At 36.9% G+C, this 14,130-nt stretch overlaps 1 protein-coding gene across 9 annotated transcripts in view; it reads right to left on the bottom strand.

The window, feature by feature from the left end:
- The window catches only part of MANBA (mannosidase beta), a 152,790-nt gene that overhangs the window by 114,440 nt on the left and 24,220 nt on the right, over positions 1 to 14,130 (bottom strand). The gene's annotated exons all lie outside the window — the stretch shown is intronic.

Raw genomic sequence — 14,130 nt, 5'->3', positions numbered from 1 at the left:
AGCCTACTTTAAGAAACAAGAAAAATCTCAAGTAAACAATCTAACCTGACACCTAAAGGAACTAGAGACAGAAGAACAAACAAAACCCAAAGTTAGCAGAAGGAAAGAAATCATAAAGATCAGAGCAGAAAAAAATGAAATAGAAACAAAGAAAACAATAGCAAAGATCAATAAAACTAAATGCTGGTTCTTTGAGAAGATAAACAAAATTGATAAACCATTAGCCAGACTCAAGAAAACGAGGGAGAGGACTCAAATCAATAAAATTAGAAATGAAAAAGGAGAAGTTACAACAGACGCCGCCGAAATACAAAGCATCCTAAGAGACTACTACAAGCAACTCTATGCCAATAAAATGGACAACCTGGAAGAAATGGACAAATTCTTAGAAAGGTATAACATTCCAAGACTGAACCAGGAAGAAAGAGAAAATATGAACAGACCAATCACAAGTAATGAAATTGAAACTGTGATTAAAAATCGTCCAGCAAACAAAAGTCCAAGACCAGATGGCTTCACAGGGGAATTCTATCAAACATTTAGAGAAGAGCTAACACCCATCTTTCTCAAACTCTTCCAAAAAACTGCAGAGGAAGGAACACTCCCAAACTCATTCTATGAGGCCACCATCACCCTGATACCAAAACCAGACAAAGATACTACAAGAAAAGAAAATTACAGGCCAATATCACTGATGAATATAGATGCAAAAATCCTCAACAAAATACTAGCAAACAGAATCCAACAACACATTAAAAGGATCACATACCATGTTCAAGTGGGATTTAACCCAGGGATGCAAGGATTCTTCAATATATGCAAATCAATCAACGTGATACACCATACTAACAAAATGAAGAATAAAAACCATATGATCATCTCAATAGATGCAGAAAAAGCTTGTGACAAAATTCAACACCCATTTATGATAAAAACTCTCCAGAAAGTGGGCATAGAGGGAAGCTACCTCAACATAATAAAGGCCATATACGACAAACCCAGAGCAAACATCATTCTCAATGGTGAAAAACTGAAAGCATTTCCTCTAAGATCAGGAACGAGACAAGGATGTCTACTCTCACCACTATTATTCAACATAGTTTTGGAAGTCCTAGCCACGGCAATCAGAGAAGAAGAAGAAATAAAAGGAAAACAAATTGGAAAAGAAGAAGTAAAACTGTCACTGTTTGCAGATGACATGATACTATACATAGAGAGTCCTAAAAATGTCACTAGAAAACTACTAGAGCTAATCAGTGAATTTGGTAAAGTTGCAGGATACAAAATTAATGCACAGAAATCTCTTGCATTCCTGTACAGTAATGATGAAAAATCTGAAAGAGAAATTATAGAAACACTCCCATTTACCACTGCAACAAACAGAATAAAATACCTAGGAATAAACCTACCTAGGGAAACAAAAGACCTGTATGCAGAAAACTATAAGACACTGATGAGAGAAATTAAAGATGATACCAACAGATGGAGAGATATACCATGTTTTTGGATTGGAGGAATCAATATTGTGAAAATGACTATACTGCCCAATGCAATCTACAGATTCAATGCAATCCCTATCAAATTACCAATGGCATTTTTTTACAGAACGAGAACAAATCATCTTAAAATTTGTATGGAGACACAAAAGATCCCGAATAGCCAAAGCAACCTTGAGGGAAAAAAAACGGAGCTGAAGGAATCAGACTCCCTGACTTCAGACTACACTACAAAGCTACAGTAATCAAGACAATATGGTACTGGCACAAAAACAGAAACATAGATCAATGGAACAAGATAGAAAGCCCAGAGATAAACCCATGCATCTATGGTCAACTAATCTATGACAGAGGAGGCAAAGATATACAATGGAGAAAAGACAGTCTCTTCAATAAGTGGTGCTGGGAAAACTGGACAGCTACATGTAAAAGAATGAAATTAGAACACTCCCTAACACTATACACAAAAATAAACTCAAAATGGATTCGAGACCTAAATGTAAGACCGGACACTATAAAACTCTTAGAGGAAAACATAGGAAGAACACTCTTTGACATAAATCACTGCAAGATCTTTTTTGATCCACCTCCTAGAGTAATGGAAATAAAAATAAACAAACGGGACCTAATGAAACTTCAAAGCTTTTGCACACAAAGGAAACCATAAACAAGACAAAAAGACAACCCTCAGAATGGGAGCAAATATTCGCAAACGAATCAACTGACAAAGGATTAATCTCCAAAATATATAAACAGCTCATGCAGCTCAATATTAAAGAAACAAACAACCCAATCCAAAAATGGGCAGAAGACCTAACTTGACATTTCTCCAAAGAAGACATACAGATGGCCAAGAAGCACATGAAAAGCTGCTCAACATCACTAATTATTAGAGAAATGCAAATCAAAACTACAATGAGGTATCACCTCACACCAGTTAGAATGGGCATCATCAGAAAATATACAAACAACAAATGCTGGAGAGGGTGTGGAGAAAAGGGAACCCTCTTGCACTGTTGGTGGGAATGTAAATTGATACAGCCACTATGGAGAACAGTATGGAAGTTCCTTAAAAAACTAAAAACAGAATTACCATATGATCCACCAATCCCACTACTGGGCATATACCCAGAGAAAACCATAATTCAAAAAGACACATGCACCCCAATGTTCACTGCAGCATTGTTTACAACAGCCAGGTCATGGAAGCAACCTAAATGCCCATCGACAGACGAATGGATAAAGAAGATGTGGTACATATATACAATGGAATACTACTCAGCCATATAAAGGAAAAAACTGGGTCATTTTTTGAGATGTGGATGGATCTGAAGACTGTCATACAGACTGAAGTAAGTCAGAAAGAGAAAAACAAATATCGTATATTAACACATGTATGTGGAACCTAGAAAAATGGTACAGATGAACCAGTTTGCAGGGCAGAAGTTGAGACACAGATGTAGAGAAGGAATGTGTGGACACCAAGGGGAGAAAACTGCGGTGGGGTGGGGATGGTGGTGTGCTGAATTGGGCAATTGGGATTGACATGTACACACTGATGTGTATGAAACTGATGACTAATAAGAACCTGCAGTATAAAAAAACAAACAAAAAACAACTAATACTAAACTTTCTTTGGGTTATTTATATGGAAATATGTTAATATAAATGTTTCAGACATTACATGAAATTTCTAAAAATCTTATATGTTCTGGTACAATGTTATAAGTCATAATTCTAGTTATTACTTTAAAATGTGTATCTCAGAAATAACTAAATTTCCTTGTCAATTGCATTATTATGAACTTTCATCAAATCTTTAACCGTGGTCATTTTTAGTCTTTTGTCATTTATAGAGAGTTCTGGGTGTACTCTGATGCTTTTGCAAAAATGTTCCTATAGAAGGGTTTCATCTTCAAGGAATTCATGGAAAAGACTCTGACAAGTACAGGTTTCTGGTAACTGACTATACTGCTGAACTGAATGAATAAGCATTTTCAGAACTCTAATGGAAAACTGATGAACTCATAAAAGTGCTAACAAAAGATCAAGATGAAAAAAAAATTAATCACATGTGACTGAGTGAACTGATGAGGATGATTATAATTTTTGTGAGTTTCTGTTTGAATAAAAAAAAAAATCCCACAGGGACTCAGAGGCAAAAAATATACAAATCAATTTTCACTGCAAAGTAAAGGAGCTGTTACAGTGGAGGATTACTGGACTGAATGTCAATATTATGACATTGTATGAGTGTGTTTCGTGTTTGGTAATTGCAATCACTGTTGCTTTTGTTGAGGTCATCCATTTACAATGCTTGGTGTCAGTTTATTTATCTCCTGTAAAAATAAAATAGTGTGTGTGAAAAAAAAATCCATTATGAAGAGAATGGTCTCATACCATACACAAAAATAGACTCAAAATGGCTTACATACTTAAATATAAGACATGACACCATTAAACTCCTAGAAGAGAGCATAGGCAAAACATTCTCTGACATAAATCATACCAATGTTTTCTTAGGTCAGTCTCCCAAGGCAATAGAAATAAAAGCAAAAATAAACAAATGGGACCTAATCAAACTTACAGGCTTCTGCACAGCAAAGGAAACCATAAACAAAATGAGAGGACAACCTATGGACTGGGAGAAAATATTTGCAAATGATGCAACTGACAAGGGATTAATCTCCAAAATTCACAAACAGCTCGTGTGGCTCAATATCAGAAAAAACAAATAACCCCATCTAAAGATAGGCAGAAGATATAAATAGACATTTTCCAAAGAAGACATACTGATGGCCAACAGGAACGTGAAAAGATGCCCAGCATTACTAATTATTAGAGAAACGCAAATCAAAACTGCAAGATACCACCTCACACCAGTCAGAATGGCCATTATTAAAAAGTCTACAAATAACAAATGTTAGAGAGGGTGTGGAGAAAAGGGAACCCTCCTATACTGTTGGTGGGAATGTAAATTGGTGCAGCCACTATGGAAAACAGTATGGAGGTTCCTCAAAAAACTGAAAATAGAGTTGCCATATGATACAGCAATCCCACTCCTAGGCCTATATCCAGACAAAACTATAATTCAAAAAGACACATGCACCCCTATATTCATAACAGCACTATTCACAATAGCCAAGACATGGAAACAACCTAAATGTCCATCGACAGAGGAATGGATAAAGAAGATGTGGTACCTGTATACAGTGGAATACTACTCGGCCATAAAAAAGAACAAAATAATGCCCATTTGTGGCAACATGGATGGACCTAGAGATTATCATATTAAGTGAAGTAAGTCAAAAAGAGAAACACAAATACCATATGATATCACTTACATGTGGAATCTAAAATGTAATACAAATGAACTTATCTATGAAACAGAAACAGATTCAACCAGACAGAGTGGTTGCCAAGCAGAGGGGGAAGGGATGGAGTGGAAGTTGGGGTTAGCAGATGCAAGCTACTATATATAGAATGGATAAATAACAAGGTCCTACTGTATAGTACAGGGAACTATATTCAATATCCTGTGATAAACTATAATGGAAAAGAATATTTAAAAAGAATGTATATATATGTATAACTGAATCACTTTGCCATACAGCAGAAATTAACACAACATTGTAAATGAACTATATACTTCAATTAAAAAAAATAAAAATCCATTACAAGTGCAAGATATACCAATAGATTTTAATGCAACGGAGTATAAACAGCTCATCAGAATGGTTTGACTCCACATTGCAACTAACCTTTAAGAAACTACCACTTGTTAAGTTCTAGTGCAGTACCCAAAAATACCCACAATTACCTGAAAAGGCTATTAAAATACTCCTCTCTTTTCCAACTATGTTATCTGTGCGAGGCCAGAATTTCTTCATATATTTCAACAAAAACAATATATTGCAAATTAATTGAAAGTAGAAGAAAATGAGAATCCAGCTGTCTCCTAATAAGCAAGACATTAGGCATGTAAAACAATCATTATTCTCACTCAATTTTTTTATTCTATAAATATATTTACTTATAATAAAACGACATATATTAACATGTCATGGGTTTAGTATTGTGAGTTGAAACGAATAAATAAAGATTTAAACCTCTGCTTTAATATTTACCACAAACAAAAGCACTTTAGGGTCCTCAATAATTTTTAAGAATATGAAGCAGTTGAGTCCAAAAAATTTTGAGAATCACTAATCGAGAAAAGAGAACTCACTTATTTCTTTATATCCATTAATGCTACAAACAGTATTAATGATAAAACACACCTTCTAACATAGTTTTTCATTTCTGTGCAAATTTTCTCATGAAAAGACAGCTATCCCTATCTCCCAGTTCCTACAATAACAATTTTATGACCCCAGTCAAAGTAAACCCTAACCCACCTGACAGCGCCTCCGCCTCCAAGGTGAAGCAGTAATTACCAGGCACGTTTCCCTCTGCACATTCTTTGAGAGGTTAAAGGCTGGTCTGTCTATGATTAGTGTCAGTAAAACCACGTCCTCTGGCAATATTGACAGGTAACATAAAAGCCTTCTTCTACAGCAAGTGATTTTACCTCAGAGAAAATAATGGGCTCTGAGAAAGGTTTCTTGCAAAGACCCCTGAGTAACATATTTACAACCAGAGTGAATATACTATCTCCTTACAAAATCAAAAATATTTTAAACAGCTCAACAAAGTAAGTTACTGTCTAAAAGTAGAAGAGGGTGTAAATATCTAAGAACCTAAATGTGTAAGTCAAGCAGTTTGAATTTAAAAAATTTTTAATTTCCAAACTTTTCTATCTAATGTTGAAGGTTCTATTAGCAAGTCACTAAATTACTTTTTAAATTAGCTTCATGATCTCATTTTTAAAATAGAAGGATTAACTTTAAAAGTACAGGATAGCTGAACACTTTTTTTTAGACAAGAGTTAGGAATATCTTAACTGAAAGGCTTAAGAGGTTTGTGACTAATAAGTAAATACCATAAACTTCTCAAATTTCTTTCTCTGGCAGACCAAACAGATGATGATGTAATGAAGCATTGATTCATAAACTGAGTATTACTTCTCAGCTGTCTATAGTCAAATACTTAAAAAGCTGTCATAGTATCACTACATTCTCAAAAGAATAAGTTTCTTCTTTTTAAAAAAAAATAACTTATTTCTAAACATTGGCAAGTGTTAACTGAAATATTTTTCAAATAATTTTCATGCATTTCCAAAGTACACTTTCTAAAACAATTTCATCTCTACTGTCATGCATTTTTAGTGACAACCAACCCCACATTTCTGTCTGCTCTGAAAGTCCTCTAACATGCAGAAATACTGAGAAAACTGGTGCTGGATCTCCACAAAGAGCTCTCCTCAAACAGACCTGCACAAGAAGATGCAAGAGTGGCTCTCCTTGTTGTGACCTAGAAGTCTGCAGACAGCAGCACACCCAGAAGTTAACAGATTAAAGTTCACATCAGCATAGTTACCTGATTGATATCTTTGTAGCCAGATGTATATTTCGTGTATCTGACACTAGATAGGATCACTTTTTAACATACCCCTCTTCTATATGACAAAATTATTTGCAGTAATAATAATGAAATAAAATGAATAATGATAGTGGCCAGAAAAAATGCAGACACTGAAAGGTATCCTGTATTTAACTCCATATGAATAATCACACCGTTTTTTAAGTAAAATAAATGTTAGAGTACAAAAAAGGAAAAAGTACTGGATTCATGAATTTGATTGTATTAATTTTTTTTAAAAAGAAACTAACATATCTACATATTGGTTTGTTATAGTAATGGATAATAATATTTGCTAACTTGAGCCTTAACTTCTAAAAATGTCAAGAACCTTGTCAAGGGCTTCCCTGGTGGCACAGTGGTTGAGAGTCCGCCTGCTGATGCAGGGGACACGCGTTTGTGCCCCGGGCCGGGAAGATCCCACATGCCGTGGAGCGGCTGGGCCCGTGAGCCATGGCCACTGAGCCTGTGCATCCGGAGCCTGTGCTCCGCAACAGGAGAGGCCACAACAGTGAGAGGCCCACGTACCGCAAAAAAAAAAAAAGAGTATAGCCAGATTTGTCAATCTATCCTTGAATAATTGATGGAAAAACACCTTTTATTAATTTTAATTTAGAAATGTTCTTTCAAATAAAGCCAAAGATATACAATATTTTGGGAAGGTATTAGATAAAAAGATAAGTCTGCAAGAGATTCATAAAAATTGCTCTTCACATTAAATTCCAAAAAAAGCAGTAGTATCCATGTCCGTTTCCTTGAGATCCATTCAAACTGCTTACAAATGCCCCTGGGTTCAAAATTTTTCCACATCTCAAGTATTTCTTCTGCAAAATCAGAGAAAATGGCTGAATGATAGTGAACACAGATATATGATCCATTGCTTTAGAGCAAGTCTCCAGTTCTTGGGGAAAACGGTTGGTATATTCAACATTGCTATTTTGATTTCTTCAGGTAACGTAAGATCAGCATCTCCTGTTGTTTCTCCTGGCACTCTTCTTCAAATTTTTATTCTTTTTTTTTTCTATGTAAATGTCCATTTCCCTACAGTTTGTTTTTGAAAAATGAATAGCCTTCAAATTTTCTGTGCGCTTATCTTCAAAGACGAGTTTTAAAAGCTTGGAATTTCACTGTACATTGCTCAAAGCATACATATTTGTATCTGATTAACCTCATCTAAAATTCTACACTAAGGAGAGGGGAAAAAAAAAAAAGATAATTCTGAAGAGAAAACCCACACTAGCAGAGAACAAAATCTGAGCTGATTCACACATGTCCACATTTGCTTTCGCTCACACAGGACTTCAAAGTTGAGATTAGCTTTTCAAAATTTAGCTTTATGGTGCCCTAGCTTCATAATGAGCATTCCTTTTGTCTAGGAAAGACTTTCTGCAGCTTTTTCCAATGATGAGGTGAGATTAAAAGGAATGAATAAAATTTTTCCAAACTTCCAGAAAATGTCACACATGAAGAAATGTTTCCAAAACAGCAAATTCTGCAAGGTTCAAAGAATGATTTTCAGGAGGCAGAAAAAATATATAGGATTAATCTCTTTGATTTTTGTATGAACTCCACTGTGAATACTGGCCACATACGCAGTACTCCTATAGAGTTGACCACAACAGAGGTTTAGAAAACAACGATCCTGTTGTTTCTTCTTTGTTGTTGTTGTTGTTTCAAGATATCTTCTGTGAGTACGGAGGCAGTCTTTCCAGAAATAAAAGAATGACTTCTTTATTTCAATTGTACCACCTTCTCTACAGACCTATATGATTAAGTCACACAGTTGATCTCTGTATGAAGCATCTGGAGTGCTATCAAAAAGATTTCCAAGGTACTTTGGGGTTTTTTAATATCTGCCGCTACTAAAGCATATCACTGATGTCATGTTTTACTTTGATTCTTTAGTTTTAGAACAATTATCAAGTTAAAAAAAAGAATAAATTTCAATTCTAAAGGTATTAAAATTAGTAAAAGATTTCATATATGAACCCAAATATGCACTTACCAAGCAAAATATTGCATATTAACACATCATAGTTAACACTTTTCTCTATTTCAAGTTTTTTTAAATAACGACAAGCTTTTTAGAGCAGTTTAGGGTTCATAGCAAAAGTGAGCGGAAGGTACAAAGATTACTCCCTGACCTGCACATGAATATCCACCCCCATCGTCCACATCCCCCACCACAGTGGTACATTTGTTACAATCGATGAACCTATATTGACACCTCATACTCACCCTAAGTCCATAGTTTACCTTAGGGTTCACTCACAGTGTTGCACATTCTATGAGTTTGGACAAATGTATAATAGCATGTATCCATCACTATGGTATTAGAGTAGTTTCACTGTCCTAAAAATCCTCTGTGCTCTGCCTATTCATCACTCCCTCTTCCTCCCAACCCTTGGCAACTACTGATCTTTTAAATGTCTCCATAGTTTTGTCTTTTCCAGAATATCACATACTTGGAATCATTTACAGATTGGCTTCTTTCACTTAGTGATATGCATTTAAGGTCCCTCCATGTCTCTTCATGGCTTTATAGCTCATTTCTTTTCAGTGCTGAGTAATATTCTATTGTCTGGATAGACCACAGTTTATTACTTTATCTACTTAAGGACACCTTGGTTGCTTCCAAGTTTTGGCAACTAGAAATAAAGCTGCTATAAACATTTATGTGCAAGTTTTTGTGTGGACATAAGTTTCCAACGTCTTTGGGTAAATACTGAGCAGCTTGATTGCTGGATCATACGGTAAGAGTATGTTTAGTTTTGTAAGAAACTACTAAACTATCTTCCGAAGTGACTGACTGTACCATTGGACACGCCCACCAGCAATGAATGACAGCTGCTGTTGCTCTACATCCTCACCAGCATGTGGAATTGTCAGTGTTCCAAAGTCTGTCCATTCTTATAGATGGTAGTGCTATCTCATTGTTGTTTTAATTTGTATTTCCCTGACGACATACGATGTGGAGTATCTTTCCACACGCTTATTTGCTATCTGTATCTCTTCTCTGGTGAGATGTCTGTTAAATGTTTGACCCATTTTTTTAGTTGGGTTATCTGTTTTCTTATTGTTGAGTTTTAAGCGTTCTTTACATATTTTGTTTAACAGATGTGTCTCTTGCAAATATTTTCTCCCATCCGTGACTTGTCTTCTCATTCTCTTAACATTGTCTTTGGCAACGTAGAAGTCTTTAACTTTAATAAAATCCAGCTTATCAATTATTTCTTTCCATTTTAAATTTTAAACATAAAAATAAGAACTCCAAGAGGTCACAATGAAGTAACTCATGTTGAGTTTCTTCTTTTTTATAACTACTGTGCTACTGTTTCTAATCTACTTTTAAATGCAAGAATATCTAATAAGACAGGGACTAGGGACATGAACTATGCCCAAAACAAGTTTAAACCATTCCAAACTGTTATGAACATACTTTCAAAATGACTGTATGAAGCTAAGTCCCCATGAGCCTGGGGACAACCATATAAAAGTTCTCCAAATTCACTTCCATGTAGAATATAATATTTATTAGAGGGTTAATAATAAAAATATGCTACATTGAAGCCTACAAATATGATATTAAAACTCAAGTACAATTGCACACATGGGTAAAACAGACCAACAAAAGATTTTGGGGGGAGGAATATTTTATCACTGATGTTGCACAGAACTGCCAGAACATACTACTAATAAAAGACAGGCCACCTGTCGTCTACACCCAATGCTAACTGCTCCCATAGCCCACTCTGGGTAAGCCACTGCCTGTAGCCATTATGCCAAGGACTAGCAGTAACTACCAGAAGCTAGAGGAGACAAGGAAGGATCCTTCCCTGAAAACTTCAGAAGGAACATGGCCCTACCAAAACCTTGACTTTGGACTTCCAGCCTTCAAAATTGTGAGAAAATAAATTATTTTTATCTTAAGCTACTCATTTGTTATGGCTGTCCTAGGAAACCTGGGAAATACAGAAGGAAACACACTTCACATCTCTGTGGACCCTCAGTATTGATCAAAAGTACAGAAGTGGTCAGAAATACACCCTGATTATTCTGAATTCCGTATTTTTTGGCTATGTGCTTTTAAGGTCTTGAGAGAGCCAAGAGGAGCACTTTGAAAGAGGAAGTGGCACTGGGACCTCACTTTGAAAGAGGAAGTGGCACTGGGACCTCTTTCTGCCCTGTGCATATTGCAAAGATGAAACTGGGAACTCAAGAAACAAAGAACAAAGTGAAGTTTTTAAAGAACAAAACAGTAAAGGAAATCTCCGTTCTTTTTCTAATTGTAATAGCTAGGGGCAATCTTTTACCTCTTCTGGCTTGGGAACTGTGCAATGTGATTTCGGATTGTGGAATACATATGATTACATTGTTTCTTTCCCTACAGTAATTTAATTGGAGAATCTTGATGCCAGGTCAAATATAAACAGCAACTACCTTCTCTTGCTTTCAGCAAAAAGAGTTACCTTATATAGGGAATACTTGGAAGAGTCTTACAAAGTAAGTTGTGCTAAAGTGAAATATCAACTAAGTGATTTCCTAGTTTTCCAGAAAGGTAAACCATAACAGTCATTCCAAAATATTTATTATGCTCTTAACACACATACTACCTAGGCGATTCAATACAATCAATTAGTAGAATACAAATATTCAATTAGAGCAGAAAATGGCCAAAACAGTCATGGGGAAGATTTTCTTTTTTATTCCATTTACCCAGAGTAGCCTCTCCCACTACCATTTAGACACAAAGCTTTCTTTTGTGTTAAAAAATCAAGTTGGTTTCCTAAACTGATAAAGCCAACGCTCCCACACTCACATTCTAAGGTCCCTCTTGAAATAACTTGCTTGACAGACTTTATAATATCCCAACATTTGCTTTTATTTTTTAATTAATTAATTAATTTCTTTTTTTTTTTTTTTTTTTTTTTTTGCGGTACGTGGGCCTCTCACTGTTGTGGCCTCTCCCGTTGCGGAGCACAGGCTCCGGACGCACAGGCTCAGCGGCCATGGCTCATGGGTCCAGCCGTTCTGCGGCATGTGGGATCCTCCCGGACCGGGGCACAAACCCGTGTCCCCTGCATCGGCAGGCGGACTCTCAACCACTGCGCCACCAGGGAAGCCCTAATTTATTTATTTTTGAAGTACTCATTAATTATCTCCCCTCATACTTAAACCATTTGCTCCGAAGCTACTCCTTTTAACAACACCAACAAAAATCTCAGTCATCAAGATATTCTTTCCCGTCCAAAAGAAATAGAGTCAGCATTTTCCCTTCCCCACAGCACCTGCATTCTTCTTATGACCCAGTACATCTCTGCCTGCGTGGGCTGCAACCAAAATCTGTAACTTCCCCAAGGCGTTCCGTCGGAGACTGTGCTGTCGTCTTCTGACGTGCCCAGTAAACAAAAGATTAAAACGCATACGTCTAGCGTTGATGGAAGACAGGCAAGAAAGATATAAACCTAGCAATATGGATTTCAATGAGATACTTTAAAAGTAGAAATATTTTTGCGTAAAGCAAGCCCAGGATAACAATGAAACCATCAGGAAACATGAGCAGTAGAGAGCAGATAGGGAGAGGCCAGTGATGAGGGAAAAATACCCCTCTGATACAGTACCAAGTGTTAGCGAACATGGGAGCGTGCAGAGTAAAGGTGAAATACCAACACTTTGGAAAACAATTTAGCATTCTCTGTAAAAGCTGAACCCATGCCTACCCTATGATCCAGCAATCCCACTCCAGCAGGAACGCTGTTGGGGGCATATGTGCTCCGAGTGTCATACGATAAAGTTCATAGCAGCATTATCCAAGAAAGCCAAAAGTGGAAACTACCCAAACTCAACAGCAGAATGTGTAATACAATGAAAGAGTACAAAGCAATGTAAGTAAACAAACCACAGCTACACACCACAACATATCTATAGAATATAGTGTTATAAGTCAGGACAGTGGATCTACGGGAAGGAAAGGGGGCAGTGACTGGGGAAGCTCGCACAGAGTGGGGAAGCTCTGAGGTGCTAGTAATGCTCCCGTTTCTGGATCAGGATGACAGTCACGTGAGTGTCCATTTTCTGATCATTCGTTAAGTGTTCCATTTATGTTCTGGTTTTTTTCTCTTGTGTGTTATACTACACAATAAATAAAAAAGAAATCCCAGTCTGACACATTCCCACCAAATAAAGGCTGGAAAGAAATCAAACTGAGAGAAAACAGGCAACGACGGCACATAGCAGTCGAATTTCTTGCTTGCTGAAACACTGGCAGCTCTGAAAACATTAAGAAATTCGGGACTGCCAAGAAACTGAATTCCCTGGAAGACCTACCCTGGATGGAAACAAAGGTGAATTAGGTATCAGCTCTCTTACCAAATTTGGCAATAACCTATACTTTTAATCTAAATTTCAAAAACAAACATTGATTCCTGAAACTTGCAAAACAGCTCAAATTTTTAAAGCATCCTGGTTTCCTCTTTTGAGCAATCATGGAAGTGCAGGGAGGCACAAGAGATCATTCAATCCAACCTCTACCAACCCAGTCAAGTGGACAAATAGACAAACACTCTTTAGAGCTCCCACTGCAAATGAATTCTGAGATGTTCCTCAGTTACCTGTTCTGGAATAAACAACCTTGACTAGGGCATAGCCTCTCCTGAGAGTAACCTTGATCTTATATGCTCCACTTCAAGCTCTCATCCTGCCCCACACCTAAATGAAAAAATACCATAGGGCTTCCCTGGTTGCGCAGTGGTTGAGAGTCCGCCTGCCGACGCGGGGGACATGGGTTCGTGCCCCGGTCCGGGAGGATCCCACATGCCGCAGAACGGCTGGGCCCGTGAGCCATGGCCGCTGAGCCTGCGTGTCCGGAGCCTGTGCTCCGCAACGGGAGAGGCCACAACAGTGAGAGGCCCACGTACCGCAAAAAAAAAAAACACAGTAGGAGAATACTTATAAATAAAATAATGTGCAAAGTCTGGTCCATTAAAAAATATAAGTATACACATACCAGAAGCTTTTGAATGAATATAACTATTACTACTAATTATCTCTGAGTGGTGGGGTTGCAGAAGTTTTGTTGGTTTCTTCTTTTCCTACAAAGATCTGTATTGCTATT

The sequence above is a fragment of the Phocoena sinus genome, chromosome 5 (assembly GCF_008692025.1).
Source record: "Phocoena sinus isolate mPhoSin1 chromosome 5, mPhoSin1.pri, whole genome shotgun sequence".
In the NCBI taxonomy this organism is placed as follows: Eukaryota; Metazoa; Chordata; class Mammalia; order Artiodactyla; family Phocoenidae; genus Phocoena; species Phocoena sinus.
The sequence above is the reverse complement of the archived record's forward strand: the minus strand, read 5'-3'. Positions and strand labels throughout refer to the sequence as shown.